Raw genomic sequence first — 19,640 nt, forward strand, 5'->3', positions numbered from 1 at the left:
CATTGGAATTGGGCGGCTCTAATAAATTTAAAGAAGTAAAAGAAATTAAGGCTCCTGTCACTGCTCCTTTAAAGTTACCAGGTTCCATCATTGTGACAGCCCCTCAACCAAGATTTGTTGGCCAAGACCTCCTCTTCTAGTACACAAGTTGCCATGTGCCCTTCTGTGCCAGTCATGGAGAAGGTGAGAGGAGCAAGATTTAAACATGTGTTTTATAAGGCGGTTTTATAATGTGGTGGCTCAGTGGTTGAGCTTGTTGATCAGAAAGGTCGGCAGTTCGGTGGTTCGAATCCCTAGTGACACATAACGGAGTGAGGCCCCGTTACTTGTCCCAGCTTTTGCCAACCCAGCAGTATCAAAGCATGTAAAAATGAAAATTAAAAAATAGGAACCACCTTTGGTGGGAAAGTAACAGTGTTCCATGTGCCGTCAGCATTGAGTCATGTTGGCCACGTGACCATGGAGACATCTTTGGACAGCGTTGGCTCTTCGGCTTTGAAATGGAGATGAGCACTGTCCCCTAGAGTCGGAAACAACTAGCACATATGTGTGAAGGAACCTTTACCTTTCTCTTTTATAAGGCATTTTGATTGATTTGTCCATTCTGATTGGACTGATGTTTTAGATCAAGTTGAGTTGATCTGATTGTTTCAATAAGAGTTAATGTGGTGTGCTAGTTAAGCAGTTGGACTTGCATTGGGAACTCCCAAGTTCAAGGCCGCCATCCGTCACAGACGTTCCCTAGATAACTATAGGGCAGTCATTCTTAGATCAGCCTATCTTGTAGGGCAGTTGTACTTTTCTACAGAATGAACTCAGCTCCAAAACCTCCGGTAAGATTTACTACCCTGGCAGACTAGAGATAGAAGAACAGATGGAAAGATACAAACTATGTGAGCTTTGCCAAAAAGTTGAGTCCAGTGTGCAAATCGAGGTGATGAGAGTCAAGACACCCATTCATTCTAGATGATAAGAAACAACAGTTCAACATATGTGCACCATTATTGACAGAGTCCCGTTCTGCTAAAAAAAAAATACTGAACTATTAGATACACAGATGAGAAAGCTTTCAAAAGGACTGCAAATTGGAGTTATTCTATAAAAGCCAACATACAGTCCTAGAAGACTAATAACATTGAGTACTCATCACATTCTATCTTGGTTTGCAATTCCAGAAGTAGTTGGCTGTTGAAAACAGGATAGAATCCAGGTTTAGTCATGTTTCGCATAGAACTAATCAAATCAATGTGATTTAAGCTGGCCACCATTTTATTATCCCAATAATTTCAATGAGTCAGCACGCTAACTGTAACTAAATCAGGATTCACTCCAAATGTTTTAAGAAGACAGTTTTTAATATTCTGAGGGCCTCCTAAGCTTGTTATGACATCTTAATAATTAAATCTGTGTTACGCTGACATGCAAGCACTAATCAGAGTGGGGAAAAGGGAATATGATGTAGAGAGATGGCTGGGAAGTTTGTTCAGATCATTTTTTTTAAAAAAAATCACTTTTCAGAAATCAGAGCAAATAGGAATTTAGAAATTTCTTCATGATAAAGATGGGGAAAACTTGGGATCCAGGCATAAAGTTGCATACTTCACCTCCTTGAATACCTCATCATGTTGCTAACTCAGATTAAGATTGTCTTTTTCTTCTTTTGCTAGGAATTCTGCTAGGAATTTATAATGATATTTGCATCCTTTAAATTGCAGTGTTTGTTTTCACCCTATACAATATAGTAAGAACCATTGTTAACATGTGTTTATTCAGATAGGGATTGGTCATTATATACAGTATATTGATCTATCTCTCTGTGTATGTGTATGTATATGCATGTGTGTGTGTACATATGTACATATATATACACAAACATATACACAAACACGCACATGTGTGTGTGTGTGTGTGTGTGTGCGTCTTTGAGTGAACAAATGAAGAATGTGAGTGAAATGTGGAGGAAGCAAAATGAGGAGATTTGTTCATTACATACCAGACAATGAAATAAACCAGGACAGATTTCCATTATGAAGAATGAGATGAAATTGGACCTATATTTGATGCCAATCAGGACCACACAATTTACAAATAAATCTAGCTGTTGTCTCAGGTGAAGATTCCTTCATGATTTCCATAAATTTCTGACTATTTAGAGCAAAATTTGGGAAATGGGTGTTTTACCAACAGGAACTTTGAGACAAGTAGTCTTTTTTTTTTTTTTACAATGCAAAATGTCATTTTCTATCAGTAAAATGCTATTTATGATTCAGAAAATAGCAACTTAGAGACCAGAAAGAAAAGACGAGCTGAAAACTTAAATTTCATTTTGGCTTGACCTTTATTATTTTTTTTCTGTGTAATTGTGACCAATTTCTTTGAAAGTTAGTCAATCAGTTTTCTTGTTAGTACTCTATCTCTGCATGTAAAGGGGAAACAATTCACATAGATTAAAATATTATTCAGTGCATCTTCAACTCTTGATATTTTGTTTTATATTGGTTTTATATTGGTTTTATAGTTATACTTATATGCTTGAAATAGGTCTTCCCAACTGCTTCAAAAACATGTTTGGTGAAACAACAGTCCTGTTAGATGAGATCAATGCCATTCTTAAGTCAGAAAATAAGCAAGCATGAATGTCCTAAAATAAGAAACAAAAAGAATAAAGAAATATTCCAGCCAACAACTCTGAATATTTTCACTACATTTTGGTGTGGAAGGGAAGCTGCAGAATAGAATATACATAACTTCATTTCAAATTTTGGGTTTTTTTTTCCTCTTTACAATTTCTTTCCAAGAAAAATAGACACTTTTTTTCTAGCTTAGTTCATGCAAGCAAATACAGAGCTTCCAGGAAGACAGAGAGTTGTATAACAGGGTGGTTGTACTGGAAAATACAGTACAGTTCAAAATAAAATAAGCTAAATAAATATCTTCAAGAGTTGTCCAAAAATAAACCCAATGCCCTGAAAATAAGACGGAAAAACAGAAGAAAATTTCACAGAGAATTTGCTATTATTACGGTTTTTCTTGCAGTCAAGTAGATGTTTAAACGGGATTTGGCATTTTTATCCACCTCTTGAGTCCTTCCCAAGGACCTCGGATAGGCAGATGTTGTCGTCTGATGGTGTGAAAGGTATTGTTGCAGAATGTACAGTAAGCTGCTCAAAGTCAAGCTGCCTTTTTGCAATTGACTGGTAAGGATTATTGTTATTATTTTGAGAACTTGAAAGGACAGACTTCACCGTGCCATTACTTTGTGCATAGTAGAAATTGTTAATTCAGCAAGGTGTGGGGTATCTCGATCACTTCATAAGCAGGGGGGAAAAATGACATCAGCTGCCTCTGGAACAATTGGATTTCATTCCCATTTGCAATTTAGCTCTATTCCTTCTGTTTTTGTCTGCAGCTACGGCGAATCTGTTCTGACTTAACCATCAACAACACTCTAAGTGTGAAATGTTCAGATGCTGTTCTCTAACACAGACCCTTAATTATAGTTTGGATCATTTTATTATCCTGCCAACATATAGCTGTCAAGAGCAGCTTACTTCTAATTAAATCCACCAGCTTTGCCCACTATCCCAACATATCTTGTATTTTCCTATATGAAACTATAATGATTTTATGCTTCTTCAATTACAAAATGTTGGATTCAACAATAAAACAAGTCGGGAAGTTGTTAAATATGTATTTAAGTCACAACTTGGACAATGGGAAGATATTTCTAAGGGGTGGGGTAGGAGGGAAAAACCATACTTTGCTTTAAAAATAAAACTGACAGCCAAACTTTTTCCTACTGGAACCCCATGATAATTAAAACTCAACATGTTAGATAGCGGGGTCTTAAGCTGTGCAAGCCATGATTGTTCAGATTTCCCATTCTTTATAACTAGCATCATTCAAGTATGAGCTATTTCTTCTGGGACATGCTTTTTTCTTTTTTGACAAATTGTAGCCTGCACATTCCTTTGATAATAGGGGAAAAAACATAATTACTTGAAAGATACGTGTGGTTTGGCCCTACCTGTGCTATGGTCCCTCTTCAGTTGTCCTGCTTAGAGTTAAAAGGAAATTCTCCTCTGAGTGAACTTGACTTTTGATGTCTACCAAGAGAACTATCTGCATAGCTTTCTTGACAGCAACGTGGTGGGGATTTGTCTCCTTCTACTCTTGCTCCTCTCTGTCATTTTCTCTGTCGTTTAACTTTCCAGTCTAGTTTATAGCCTTGGGATTTCCTACTGGTAATTTATTTAACGAACCAAGTCCAATATTCCTCAATTTGCTGAGATCAGATGAGATCAGCAAGTTGATCTCATTTGAATTGAGATCATCTCCCGATGAGCATCTGAACAAATCCATATAGTTCTCTTGGCAACATGTGAATGCTTTTTATATTTAAAAAATCCATTTAATTTGACAATCCCGGTTTAGTTGAAGGAGAAGACATGCTCTTCAATGCACCTGTACATCCAGATGGAGAACATTATCAATTGTTTCCTCCTATATGCTTATGACATATTAGTCCCAGTTTTCTATGCCCTGAACTTAAAACACAGCCTTGGAAAAGAAAAGTATGGATGATATAACTCAGCAGAACAATGGACAGAAGGAAACAGGAAAAACAAGCAATGAATTGTGAATTGAAAAACGGTCTAGAAGCTAAGCTGACCTTGTCATTGGAAACTGTCCTTGCTTTCGTTTCCTAAATGTACTTTTTTTTTGAGGGAGGAGGATATGCAATGGAAAGAGTTTCTGATTTTGTGGGTGGAAATTTATTCTTTCATTTTAAAAACCTATGTACAGTGGTGGGATTCAAATTGTGTTACTACCAGCTCTGTGGGTGTGGCTTGGTGGGTGTGGCAGGGGAAGGATACTGTAATATCTCCATTCCCTCCCCACTCCAGGGGAAGGATACTGTAAAATCTCCATTCCCACCCTACTCCAGGGGAAGGATACTGCAAAATCCCCATTCCCTCCTGATCAGCTGGGACTCGGGAGGCAGAGAATAGATGGGGGCGGGGCCAGTCAGAGGCGGTATTTACCGGTTCTCTGAACTACTCAAAATGTCCACTACTGGTTCTCCAGAACTGGGCAGAACCTGCTGAATACCACCTCTGCCTATGTAACAAATTGCTGCAGTTTTGTCCAGCTTACTGAATTTTCTTGCACCATTAATGATAGTGCTACTTATAGCAGCCAGCTATTTATAGCGCCAGATTGGTCTAGTGATTAAGTCATGAGGGTAGAAAGAAGGAAATAGTGAGTTCTAGTCCTGCCTTAGCCATGAAAACCACCCAAGTCACTTTTGGCCAATCACAGGAAGATAGTGAGTTTTAGTCTCATTTTAGGCATGAAAGCTGACTGGGTGACTTTAGGCCAGTCTCCAGGAGATGGTGAGTTCTAGTCCCGCCTTAGACTTGAAAGTCAGCTAGGCCCAGTTCTTTTTTCTCAGCCCAACCCATCTCACAGGATTTTTGTTATGGGGGAAATAGGAAGAAGAAGGGGCATTGGATATGTTTGTTGCCACAAGTTATTTGTAGAAATAATAATGGTAGGATATAAATGAATGAATAAATAAAGCGAAGCTGGCTTGAGAGTAAACATTCTTTGTAGAGTAATTGAACTTTTTTTTCTTGTGACCTGCTAAGGAATAAACACAAACATTCTTAAAGATTCCAAATTGGTCCAACCAAAGCCTCGATTTAAAAAAAAAAACTTTCAAAAAGTTTAGTATCAAGAGTTTAAAAAACTCAAAATCCTACTCATGTCCTTGGCAGCTTTGCGAGAAAAAAAAATCTGCACAAACAGTGATTGAAAATAAGTAAAGCATTCATAACCTGAATCAAATACGACAGTAAGTTGCCAAGATGCTGTGATCCTTTATGACTGGGATAACACTGTGAATCTTCAATGAGATGGACGAAAATGTCCAGGCAGCAGAATGACAGAGTCAGCAAAAGATGACAATAGATCGTCCAGCATTCCTTATCACTACAGAAAAGGCTAATTTGGTCTGACTGTGATGACCATAGCATAAGACCAAAGTGACACTGCACCAGAGTATGATGACAAGACCAGAAAAGATTTGGCATTGGTGATTAACATTCAAAGGACACCGATTTAGACAATGTAAAGCAGATTACATAAATCTGATTGTCATTTCTGGAATGAGCAATCTCATGACTGCTCAATGAATAGAGCGTGCAATCTTTATATATATATATATTCGTAGAAGATGCTTTCCAAACATTTTAGCTGTCATGGGCAATGGCTGGAAAAATTTAGAATTATTTGTTATTAATCCAATGTGTATTTTCCTGCAGTCAGAAACGGTGGCTGACAGAAAGGCAACAGATAACATCGATAACGAAAGACATACTGAACAAGGTCCAAGAACAATTTCTGGTGTCCACACGCAAACGGCCTCTGCCAATACTTTGTCTTCACCTGTTACTGGAAGGCAGATAATATTGGAGCCAATTGTGTGTCAACCCAACATGGTGAAAAACAAGTTCAACAGCTCATCTATATTTAACTCAGAATCCATTGTTTTTAGTAACCCTCTTTAGGTATGATTACATACAGACTGCCCAGCAATCTCTACATCACAGAGAGGCAAGCAGAAAAGTCCTTTCGTACACACCAATTCTCTGCCACTCAGCTTTGTTTATATATATTTTGTCTCCTTTGCTGTAAAAAACAACAGAGAGAATGGGAAACCCACAGGGGAGGCAATGCAGGAAATGATGGAATGTACAATAACAACATCATTATACAAATGGCACAGGTTATGCAATTGGGTCAAATGTTGAGATGCAAATCCATAAGTGTGGCTGTTGCCCGAGGATATCACCAGGCATCGGTAGTTGCTTTGGCTTCACTGTGAGTTGCTGTAGAAACCAGTGAGAAACTGGTTGATGCAAAATATTATCTTTATTTCCATTCTTGTCTGGGATCCTGGGAAGGAAGGAAGGAAGAAAGGAAGGAGGGAGGGCGGGAGGAAGGGAGGGAGGGAAAGAAAGAAGGAAGGAAGGAAATAATGTAAATATATATGTCAGAGGAAGGAGGGAGGGAGGGAGGAAGGCCAAGTCAATGCTTGATTTGAAAGTATTCTACCATTTGATGCAGGGCCTCCAGAGTGAGAATTTTTTTTTTTAATTTAGAGGGAATTCTCTGCAGGTTTATTTTATGGTGCAAGGCTGCCTCATGGCCATTGTCCCACTGATTTTGTAATGCAATTCTCCACTTTAAAAATAGAATTTGCACAAATATACATGCACTGGTGAAAGCAATACGCAAAAGGAACTGTATCAGGAAAACATTAATGCAAATTTTATCTAATAGGGAATATTAGATTTAAAAAATGAATGTTACATACATATATACATACATACATACATACATACATACATACATACATACATACATACATACATACATACATACATACATACATACATACATATATATATATATATATATATATATATATATATATATATATAAATGTCTAGATTGATTAAAAGTGGGGTGTGCTTTGTTTATGATTTAAAAAATAGAGGAATAAAATAATCCAATGTTAGAAAATGGGAAACTTTCCCCCATCTTTTATCCTAAGGAATTACTTTCAAATTGGCAGAGATGGAATCTAAGGGACAACATAAAAGTATTTCAAACCAGCAGAGACCTTTTGTTACTGTCATTGGAATTTTCCTCTTGAGATCCTCTCAGTCTTTTGTTCAGAAATTTGCCATCTGCATGACATGTAACTGTTGTTACAGAGAAATGTTTTCATCCCCTCTAATAGAATAGCATAAAACTAATTGTACACAAGGATAGCTCAGTTCTTTCACAATTAATATAAAGCTATCACCCATCACAACATGGAAATAATGCCCCATTACAGTTCATTATGGCAATCAACATTAAAAAAAAACAATGACACATCATAGAATCAAAGACAGAGCTCATTCCAAACCTATAGATTTAATGTCTCAGCTAATAAGATGACTTTGATAGCATCATTGGAATATACTTTGCATTTAAACTGTGAAAGATACAATAAGTGAATAGATTATGTGCAGTAAGTAGATAGTTCTATTGATTCCAAATAATACATTGGGGTCAACAGCCTTTCAGGCGCTACTTCACAAAGGAATAAATAAAATCTCCTTTCTTTTAATTAACCATTTTAAATGACCTAAATGCAAGATCACCAATCTCACCCAGACATCTTATGAGTTTTCCTGTTTTTGCCTGAATTCTTGCAAGGTTTAACAGTGTCTGAGGCATTTTTTTTACTCTTTAAAATGTTTTTTTTTAAATGTTGAGGTCACCATGATCCCAAAAAATGTTGAGACCCTGGAAAGTGTGCCGAGAAGAGCAACAAAAATGCTATAGGGTCTGGAGGCTAAACCATATGATGAATGGTTGAAGGAGCTGAGTGGGTCTAGCCTGTCAAAGAGAACGATTAGGGAGGACATGAAAGTTGTCTTCCAGTTTGTTGAAAGGCTGTCAAAAAGAAGAGTGGATTGGCTTATTCCCTAGGGCCGTGATGGCAAACCTATAGCACGCATACCGGAAGTGGCACACAGCCATCTCTCCGGGCATGCGAGCCACCACCCATTGCTCTTCCGGGTTCTGGCGCACTCTGCCAGCTGGTCTTCACATACACAGCTTTTTAAAGCCATTTTTCGCCCTCCCCAGGCTCTAGAGGCTTTATAGGAGCCTGGGGAGGGTGAAAAGAGCCACCCCCCCCAGAGGCTTCATGAGCTTCCTGACACCCTTGGAGCGCTCAAAATGATCCTCTGATCAAACCGGAAGTCACTTCCTGTTTGCTCGGAGGATCGTTTTGAGCGTTCCAAAGGCTTCAGGGACCGTCCGGAGGCATCCCTGACGCCTCTGGAGGGCATCCGGGGGGGGGGGGGAGCAGGGAAGGCTGTTTTCATCCTCCCCAGGCTCCTATAAAGCCTTTGGAGTCTGGGGAGGGCAAAAAAAGCATGTAAAATGAGGGGATCGCACATTGCATTATGGGTGCGGCACACCTGCAAACGACCCCCCTGCGCTCCCCCCACTTATGGCACGTGAGCCAGAAAAGGTTTGCTGGTCTAGAGCAACAGAGGGAAGTACAAAAAGCAATGGGTGGAATCATAGTGAGATCTAACCTCGAAATAAGGAGACATTTTCTGACAGTGAAAGCAGTTATTCAATTCATTTTGAGGATATGAGTGCTCCATTGCTGGAGGTTTTCAAACATAGATTGGAGAATCATTTGACTGGGGTGGTATAAGGCTCTACCTTGAGCCAAGAATTGGACTAGGAAACCTCTGAAGTCCCTTCCACCCTTATGATTTTATGGAATTCAGACTGACCATGATGCTCCGTGTTTTTATGCTGCCAATTGTAGAATCTTATTATGGTGTGCAGAATGTTGGTTGGAGAGAATTAATATCATGATCTTTCTTAAAGTTGCTACTATGGTTCATCTACTTCAGCTACTATGATTTGCATTCTTTTTTCCATCTGAAAAAAATCCTAAAGATGGAAAACTGAAGTTCAATGGTTCCTTGCATTAACTCTTTGCATCATTGGTAGTGTTGAAGATAGACGTAGAGTAAAACTGCAAGAAAAAAACTTCTTTGCCTTCATTGTTTATTTCTCACGTTTGTATGGTGGCATTAGGAATAACCTTGAACAAAAAACCGCAACCAAGGCAATGATTAGATAACAGAAATTTGAGTTTGGAACAGAAATATAATTTAAGAAAGTGTCTTGGATAGGATCCTCCCTAGTTCTTATAAAGATAAAAAGAGGGAGAGGGGAAATGCATTTAGACTTGCAAGATTCTCTTACTATAGCTGTATAACAAACATAGTATTAGCATTCATAACTCTAGCGTCCTAGTCTGGTCTCCCTTTAAGGGATGAAAGTTTGTAAGGTTGGAGGTTTGCATAAAATATACAGTGTTGAGGCTAACTTACACTGCTCCAGAAGAATTTTCCACCTTGTTCTTACTGGACAAATGCTGGGAAGAAAAGTCCTTATAAGCAAAATAACAGAGTTGGAAGGGACCTTGGAAGCCTTCTAATTCAAAGACCCTGCTCAAACAGGAGACCCTGCACCATTTTAATAATAATAATAATAATAATAAGTTTGAATTTATTAGCCGCTCCCTTTCCAAGTAGGACTCGGGGCGGCGTACAATGGAGCATATAAAACATAGAGGATGTATAAAAGCACATAGACATACATACAAAACACACATACACATACACGGACACGGACACGGAGGAGGTAACAAATTACATCATATAGACAGTTAAAAATCAACATTAAAATACCCCAATTGTAAGAACCCAATATGAAATTAAAAATTTAACGTTTAAAAGACAATTTAAAAAACAGTTAGGAGGAATAAGAGAAATTACGATTGAGCCAGGCAAATGGTTGTCCAGTCTCTTCTTAAAAACCTTCAGTGTTGGAGCCACCCACAACCTCTGGAGGCAAGGTCTCCCTGTTAGGAAATTTATCCTTAGTTCTAGGTTGGTTCTTCTCTTGATTAGTTTCCATCCATTGCGTCTTGAAGTACTGAGATGGTGATAGAAATGGGGGAGGGGGGGAGTGAGAGAGAGAGGGATTTGAGTGTCTTCCATTTTCACAGAAGCTCAAACAATCCATAGGCTTCTGATCACAAAAACATTAATTAGCCAAACCCATCTCCCCGCCTTGAATGTTTTCTAGTCATTGCTTCTGTTACATATGAATTTCATGGGGTATTATTCTCTCATTTCCTAGTATAGATTGCTATAGGTAAATGAACATCTCTTTGGGGATGTGCACAGCTTTTGAGAGGAAAGGATTTTTAATTGGGAAAACAACAGAATTGAAACATTTGCAACAGCTAGTATAACAGAGCCCAGGGATGCTCTTCGGTCTACACAAATAGCCAGTTTCTGAATTGGTCAAATGTGGCCCAAGACACCATTGAACAGATTCCCTCCCTCGCTGGTGCCTTTCCTTTCCTGAAGAAAATGTTCCAGCAACTCTAATTGGCTATGCTAATTGCTTAATAAGACTGCACTTTATTTTAAAGGCATGCTCCCCCCCCCCCCAATTAGCAGTAGTCTTAAAAACAAAACGAGGCAGGATTCGTGGTGAGAGATTTTGCTTCAGGGATTTAATAAAGCCAATCCTTACCACTCAGAAATTCTTTGGGAGGTGGGAAGGGAATTGCTGTGCACCCCCTGTATGTTTTAGGCTAGGGTGGTCTATCTATCTCCCTGAGCTGCATGCAAACGGCTATTAGATCTGGGCAGGAAAAGAAAGAAAGAAAAAAGAAAATCAAAATGCATAATTTGAGTTCCTGTCATCTAGCGACCATCTGGATTTTTGCAGGAAGGATCTGGTAGACTTTTCCATATGGACCAAGTTTAATTTTCAGGGCATGGAAGCAATTTAAAATGGGGGGGGGGGGCGATACTGAAATAAATAGTTAATTCAGCATGCAGCCCTATCATAGTGTTACTTGACCACATACTTTTCTATAGCATAGAACATGTGCAGAATAAGTTCTATGGTTTCCATAAATACTGAATGTAACAATACCAACCAAGCATTCATTAATTAATATTACTTAATGTTCTAGCTGTTATTTTTTTATAATTGTTTTTTATTTTTTATTTTCAAAACAAACACAACACATCCTTCTTTACATACTGTAGAAAGTGTATCAGTTGGTTACAAAAAGGCTTTTGTGCATCTCTTCCACAGTCAACAAACACAATTCTTATTAACTCAAGTATTTTAACTCAGATATTTATACATGTTACCATCATCATACCTCCATTTTCATTTGATTATAATTGTTTAAACGTCCTTCATCATAAAATATACCAAGATTTAATAGATAACCACATACTGGCATTTCATATACTATTTCTAAAATCCTCTAATAATACTGAATCCTTATGTCCTATTCTAGCTAAACATCCATAATATTTAAGAACAAAATTTTCTAATCCTCCTTTCCAAATCACTGTTTACAATTTGCATTCAGTTTCCTTATGTTGTATCCATACCTATATATACGTTGTTATCATTATCCCTCCTTTATTTAACTATATCATGTATCATAACATTTCCCCCCTAATAATCAAGACTTAACTGTATCTAACTTAGTTCTTTTTATTAACCTTTATATATAATCCAAAAGGATTTCTAATCTTCCTTTCATGGGTACCATTAAATATTCATATCCAATTATTACTTATCATAATACTACAAATTGTATACATTATTATCATTATCAATTATTTATTTAACTATGTCTATTGTCACTAAATTTCACTAAGTTTAACTAGTTTTAAATTATACTCTTCCATCTATCAACCTGTATCTTTCCAGTAGCAAAACAGTCTCATATCTTCTGCCATTTGTGGTGTCAGTCCTCTAATCATCTCCTTAATCAACTTTGTATGGACTCCTCTTAGCAACTCCTTGCTTATAAAATCACTCATGTAATTTCGATGCCCTTCTTCTATTTCCGTAATCAGCTTATCTTTGATTGTCGGTTGTGTTTTCAATGATATTGCTAATAAAATTTCTCTCTTTAAATCCATAAATTCTTTTGTTTTCTTCTTCTTCTGTATCTTGCCATCTGGGGTAGATTTCCCCTCCATTTAATTCCTCTTTCAGTATTCCACTCTTTCCATTTTCAGAGACAAACCAATCACCATGAATATCAGCAAATTTAATTTCTTTATATTCATTTTCCTCTTCGATTTTTAGGATTTTAACCACCACTTTTTCCACTTGATAAACATCTCCAACGTCTTCATCATATTTTCCTGTTAGATGCTCTAAGTCTTCCAATTTCTTCTCTATCCTCTCATATGTGTTTGATAATTTCAGAAGTTTCTTTCTGCTGTTGAAATTGTGCCATTATCTCCAGATAACAAACACTGTTGCTCTAGCTTGGAAGGTTAACAAGATTAAGCATAGATTCACAATAACATTTTATTTTCACTTTTCTCTGGTTAAAGATATACTTCAAAGGGACATCTGTATGTTTTTCTTCTTATCACTCTCTATAAACAAGCAGTGAGACCTTGGAGTTCTAAGCCAGGATAATCATTGAGAAAAGTAAGAGTGTTTTGTTTCCAATACACAAACCTCCAGCCTCCGAGTTGCAGTGTTATTGTTGCAATTTTCTTTGCTTCTTTTTGTTTCTTTTTTGTATTTCAAGTTAAAAAAAATCCAGTTCTTGAATGAGTTAGAAGAACACCCACAGTAATGAAAGAGGAGAATTTTAGTCCATAGGTTACAAAGAATAATAAAAGGAAAAAAATTAGAAGAAGAAAACTTAAACCATTCATTTTAAACGACTTGCATAAATCCCATCCATGAAGATAGCATTTAAAAAGTAAGATAACCCACTGTCCAAAACAATTCCAAACTTAATTCTGCAGCTTATTTCTTCTGTTCTCCAATTTAAATTAATTTTAAGGTTTTTATAGGCAGTCTCTTTTAAAACGGTAAAAATTCCTCACCAGCTGGAAACACTTTCTCTTTCCGTATCCTTCCGTTTTGGAGCCGCACCAACATCACCAGCCTAATGGCTGGATTTTTTGTCGCCAGCTTGAAGAACTTCTCTTGGATCGATCAGGGACTTTGCGATGTCCCTAAGATCAGCAAGACATATTCTTCCTGTTCACCATCTTTGCGGGACGGTTTAGGTCCATTTGGACCACCCAGCAGCAAAAGTATCAGAGCATTGAGATAGCACGTCATCTCGTCGTGACATTGGCTCCTCCTCTCAATGTTCTAGCTGTTATTGAAGAAAGGTATATAGGTAGGTAGGTAGGTAGTTAGGTAGGTAGGTAGGTAGGTAGGTAGATGATAGATAGATAGATAGATAGATAGATAGATAGATAGATAGATAGATAGATAGATAGATAGAGATATATGATAGAAAGAACATGGAGAGAGAGAGAAAGAGAGAGAGAGAGAACACACACACACAGAGGTGGGCAGACAGGCAGGCAGGCAAATAAGGAAGGAAGATAAACAAAGGGAAGGTGGATGGTTGGAAGGAGAGATAGATGGAAGGAGGGAAGGAGGGAGGATGGATGGAGAGAAAGAGACAGAGAGAGACAGAGCAGAGACAAACCGACAGGTAGACTGACAGAGACAGATTTTTTTCTTATGCTTGAGACCAACCTATAAATATATCCATCTAAACAAGTCTTAACATTCTTGGATAAACTTTCATCCGATTTTGCAATTGCCTTGGGGAAATCCAAGCCTCTGCAAAATAGTTCAGGCTGATCTCACACAGTAAAATACATTTAAAAGCACTGGCTATCTGAACACAATAAAGCAGTATTTGAGTGAATTCTATTTTTAACATTGTCCAGTTGAGTCTTGATGTATTTACTCATGGCTTCCAACTGATTGTTTTTTTTAAAAAAATAGATTTTGCAATTTGATGTTAATACCCACCCCAATATAAGTCTTTCTTAGCTATGAGACTAAAACTAGATTTAAAATGTGAAGTTATACATAACTACTCAGAAGTAAGCCTCACTCAAGGGTCTTATTCCCAAGTACATAAATAATTATGATTTTAGTGGATTTAACTCCTTATTTTCCTTCCCTTTTCTCCATTTTAGGAAGACATGCCAATTTAAGGATTAGAGTTTTTGTGGCTGTAGTTTAAATAACAGCTCAGGCCTCAGTTTTAATGTTAGATTATCATAAGAATCTGGATATTGTATGGACCTGTCAAGGAAATCTGTTCAATTTATGTTATTACAAATCCACATTTTTGACATGCCTCTCTCCCTTAAGACACAGTTAGATAAGCATCTATTTTCTCAAGATCACATATAAGAAAGTCCATTCTAATTATTTCATTGACATGAATAACCTATTAGAAGAACTCAACACTGTTAGGGGCCCAACTAAATTACTCTGGCTTGTAACTTAACTTGCTTACTAGCTGTCTTGGTTTCTAAATGTGAAACAAAATCAGAAATAAATGGAAATGGAATATTTTCTTCCAAACTTTCCCTTGATTTCTTTTTTTAATGTGATCTTTGTTCATATTCCCTAGAATGCTAGAGTGACTTGTTATATTGGGTTCCGAATATCTATATTCAACTACCCTATAAAGATCAGAATATTTTTAATCAGTGATGTTGATTCCTAATGACTGTCTGGATTGATCCCGGCAGTTTTTCAGAAGTGGTTTGTCATTGCTTTCTTGAGAGAAAGATGCATTATAACTTTTCATGTTTTGTAGACTCAGGAAAGAGATTTCCTATTGAAGATTATGAAGATTTTGGTATCTCCAATTTCACTTAAAAAACAACAACTAGATTCTATGGCAAAGAAAACATTGCTGAAGCAAAGTTATTATTATTATTTTTTAAAAATACCTTTTATTGGGACAAATCGTCCTATGCTGCTTCCTTGGCAGCTTGCAATTTACAAATATTAAAACATCCATGAAATCTCACTCCAACATCAGAAATGCAAAATGATGTGCATTGCTTTAAGTCAATGTGTGGACTGCAGTTTTCTTGGCAAGGTTTTTCAAAAAAGACCTGCCATTGTCTTCTAACTAGAGCTAAAAAATATGTCTGGCAGAAGGTCACCTAGACTTTCTTTGTTCTTAAGGCAAGATTAGAACTCGCAGCCTTCCATTTCTAGCCTGGTGCCTTAACCACTACCCCAAACTCAGTCTCTCACATCAATTAATCAATAGCCTACTTAATTAGCTCAAGGTTCTTTTACCATACAATTGTTTTAGATATATGCACTGTTGGAATATTTAAATTAGTAGCTGGAACAGTGAAATGTACAATAGGCCATAATACACAATTGTAGTTGATTATTAGAGAGTGCTGACTCATTCATGAGGCAATCTACACTATGATTGGTTGATGTAAGTATAAAGGGCGGATTTCCATTTTTTCCCGCCTTTTTCTTCTGGGTGTTCTATGTACTGTTTAATTTACCTCATGAAGTACCCTGTGTTCCTGACTATATTGTGTTTCTCTTTTCTGGATGATGACAAAGACTGCTGTAAACTTGAATATTAAATACATTTATATATTTATTATATCTTCTGGACAGCTGCTGAGCAATTCCTTGATACACACTTAGTGATGAAGTCACCTCTGATTTATTGTTCCTAATTTTAAGCCATCATAATTTCATTGTTTCTAACTTTAAACCATCATAATTTCACAAATCGAAAGTGGTGCAATCCAAACACCATCTTTCAATGAGTTGTAAAGTATCAGAATATGATACAAAATAATGTGGCTTGTAACCAGAAAAAAAAAAAGGAAGTGAACTGAAAGCAAATGAAACATTGTATCATTATTGATTCAAACAATGAGAATGTTATGCACTCATTCCTTTGGAGTTGAATTACGTATGCTGCAATCGCAAATGCTGTAAAGAAAAAGAGCCAACTTGTTCCATTGATCGAAAAAGCTGCAATGAAACTAACAAAATGTGCCTTCGAAAGTCCAACCATCCACAGGGAAGAATGAATTGCATCTCTTTTTGATGCTATCTTTCGGCCATTCAGAATTTTTACAATCCAAATGTGGTAAATAATCCAAATACTTAGGAACCTGGTTCAAAAATTATAATACAGACCAAGAACTCTTGGTCATCTTAAAGAAAGTTCAACAAGACCCATGGAAAACATGGGGAAAACACACCAGAATATCCAGAAACAGAGAAAATAAATGGAAGCATTGAGTTTCAAGAAAATCCTGCTGAGGTATGAATTACTAAATTGCAGGACATAATATGAAAAAAACCTTTGGTTTCTAGGACCTCAAATTTGAGAATTTGCCAGTGGGGTCAAAAATATTATAATTTAATTCTCTTTTTTTCTGTCTTAGAAATGTGAATGCAATTTCCATAGGGTTCTGCTTAACATTCTTGACAAGATAATTTAATTATTGTAGATCATTGAGGATCAAGCCTAAATGATTTTTAATGAACTATCAAAACTATTTCTACATGGGACATGTGCTTTTTGGATTTTCAAAAGGGAAAGTCAAATACAAAATGCAAAAACCACAAAGAATCAGTTAGCCAAACTGAGTCTAAGTGCCAAAACATGCATTGCTTTCTGTTTGACCTTGAGAATTTTCCAGGCGCCTCCACATGTTTCTTACATCCTCCTCTTTTTTTTTTAAACAAGCCCAACCATTTTCTTTCCTTCTTATTTTCTCAGATGTTCTCTGGTGAGTTCTAAAACACTTTCTTTATGCATAGCCTTTTCCATTTTGAGTGACTATTAGACTCCATTCTTGCTGGTTATGTCATACCATTTATATTGCACTATCCTGTCAGAGCTGAAGAAGCATCTTGGATGAGGAGTGAAACGTCTTCAAAGAAAAAAAAACAAGAAAGTCCAGTTGCCTCCTGAAAAAGCATCTTTGGGACTTGCTATGGAAATTTGAGAACTGTTTGCCCACAAGCAATGGATTTATAGAATCCAGTGCTACACAATAGAATCGTGTGGTAATATAAAGCCTCTTTACTTGTGATGGAATATCTGAGAGGCCATGGGAATGGAGAAATAAACTGGAACAATGTAAATGAGATACTTCATTCCAGCATGAGAGAGAGTGCGGAAGTGCAATAGGTATAGCTTCATCTGAAGAATTACTTTATCTGGCTGTCAGGATTCTGAACCTTACTCTACAAACAATAAAGGTAAAAACTATATTTTCAGAAATCAAAGTGATTCTTGTTTTCTGAGACTATGGTTCTAGGCATCATTTATTAGTAATAGATTCTTCTTTTACAGTGTATTGTTTATTTTATTTCCCAAAATCTGCTTTTGGAGATTCCCTAAAGTGCCAGATAATTTGGTCCCTGCTAGAGTCTACATTCCATGACTGAGTGGAATGCCATTTAGAATTCCATTTCAAGAATAATGATCTTGAATGAATCCTAACGCCGCTGCAAGATTGTTAAGAGTCAAGCCAAGATATAGCAGTTCTCAGGGCAGAAGGCTCAGTTATGTAAACAATCAATGATCAATCCACTTCAAGCCCATGACGTTCCAATGGTCCATGGAACTGTGGCAGAAAATAAAGGCTATGGGGTTGAACTACAGAGGCATAAGAGAATTTGCAATCAATTGCTTTTTAGTTAGCATTTTAGTTTGCAACACAGATGTTTATCTAGCCATGCTTAGTTATATGTCCAAGAGCCTTTAGATGAGGTCAAGTCTAGCTTTTCTGTATCAACTTCGGTGTGCTGGAATTTCTGCTGAGCATTGCCAGGATGCCTGGCAGTTATGCTGGTCAAAGTAGGCTTTGAAATCCAATCCACCAAGGTTCCTTTTATATTCATAGGCAAATATTCAGAAGATGTGAAGAGGCAGGATAATGATGCGACTCAGATAGATGGATGTGTCTCAAATAAAACTGGCAAGTAGCTGTATCTGGACTAAAATGTGTTCCACAATTTTGTATCTCCAACTGAGATGTGGTTTAGATGTTGAGAAGGCAGCTCTTCAAGTAACCAGATATAGGCTCAACTCTATCCACCCAGTGGTGGGATATATTGAGCAGAATAGACTTTACTGTGGTGTAGATTGTCTTGGTGATGGCTTCCAGGGGTTGTGACATGTATTGTTGGCATATATTCATATATTTGGGGTAAGCGTTCCCATAGGGCACAAAGGGAATCTGCAACTTGTTTAATATGGCTAAATCATAACTCCTAACCTTCACAGCTATTAGCCATGCTGGTTTCTGACTTGATAGGCACCGGAGTTCATGGATTTCTAGAGAGTGCAGTCTCTACATGAAAGAAACACATAATTCAGACAGAAGGAGGTGTTAGAATGCCAGACTGTACCACTATAGACTCACCTATTTTTCATTAATATTCTGCTCAGGCAGTGGTGGTAGAAAAACCTTATGGTCCTCTTCTTAATCAGCACAACAGAGAGCAACTAATTTTCCAGTCTTATAATTAATATTCTACCTTACTGTGTTCAGTGTTGTTTTGTTCTGAGGCTCAAAAACCATGAATTCTCTTTGCTTCTTTCTGTACCTTCCTTCAAATGGTTTGTCATCAGGTTAAGAAAATCACGAATTCCGTTTTCTTCTGTCTGTACCTTCCTTCAAATGGTTTGCCATCAGGTTAAGAGAATTCTGTGTTATTGTATACTCTTGTTTTGCGGATAGGTGTGTATGTTTGCTTATAAGGATAGAGCAATGTCCTTATTGTTTAGCCCACTTTTTTTTTTTTTGCATGAGCCATCAGATGAATTCATTATGTTTACAGCACACTGGTTTTTTCACATTAAAGCCGTCTCAAAACAGCCCATCAACTTTTAAATAAATAAATATATTTCTGGGTTAGCTTAGCTGTACAAGTCCAGAAATATTTACCATAAAATAAAATTTAGACAGTGAAATTCAATTTTATCTATAGGGTGAATGTGGAAATGTACGGAAAGCAAAAAAAAAAAAAAAAAACCACAGAGGATGAAGAAGCAATTATGCCCAGTTATACTTCTCAAAATTCTTCATACTATCTAAGAGAGGATAACTAGATACCTGTAGCCGTCCATTGGGATTTATCTGAAG

This window comes from Natrix helvetica, assembly GCF_964273705.1.
Source record: "Natrix helvetica genome assembly, chromosome: 10".
Lineage (NCBI taxonomy): Eukaryota > Metazoa > Chordata > Lepidosauria > Squamata > Natricidae > Natrix > Natrix helvetica.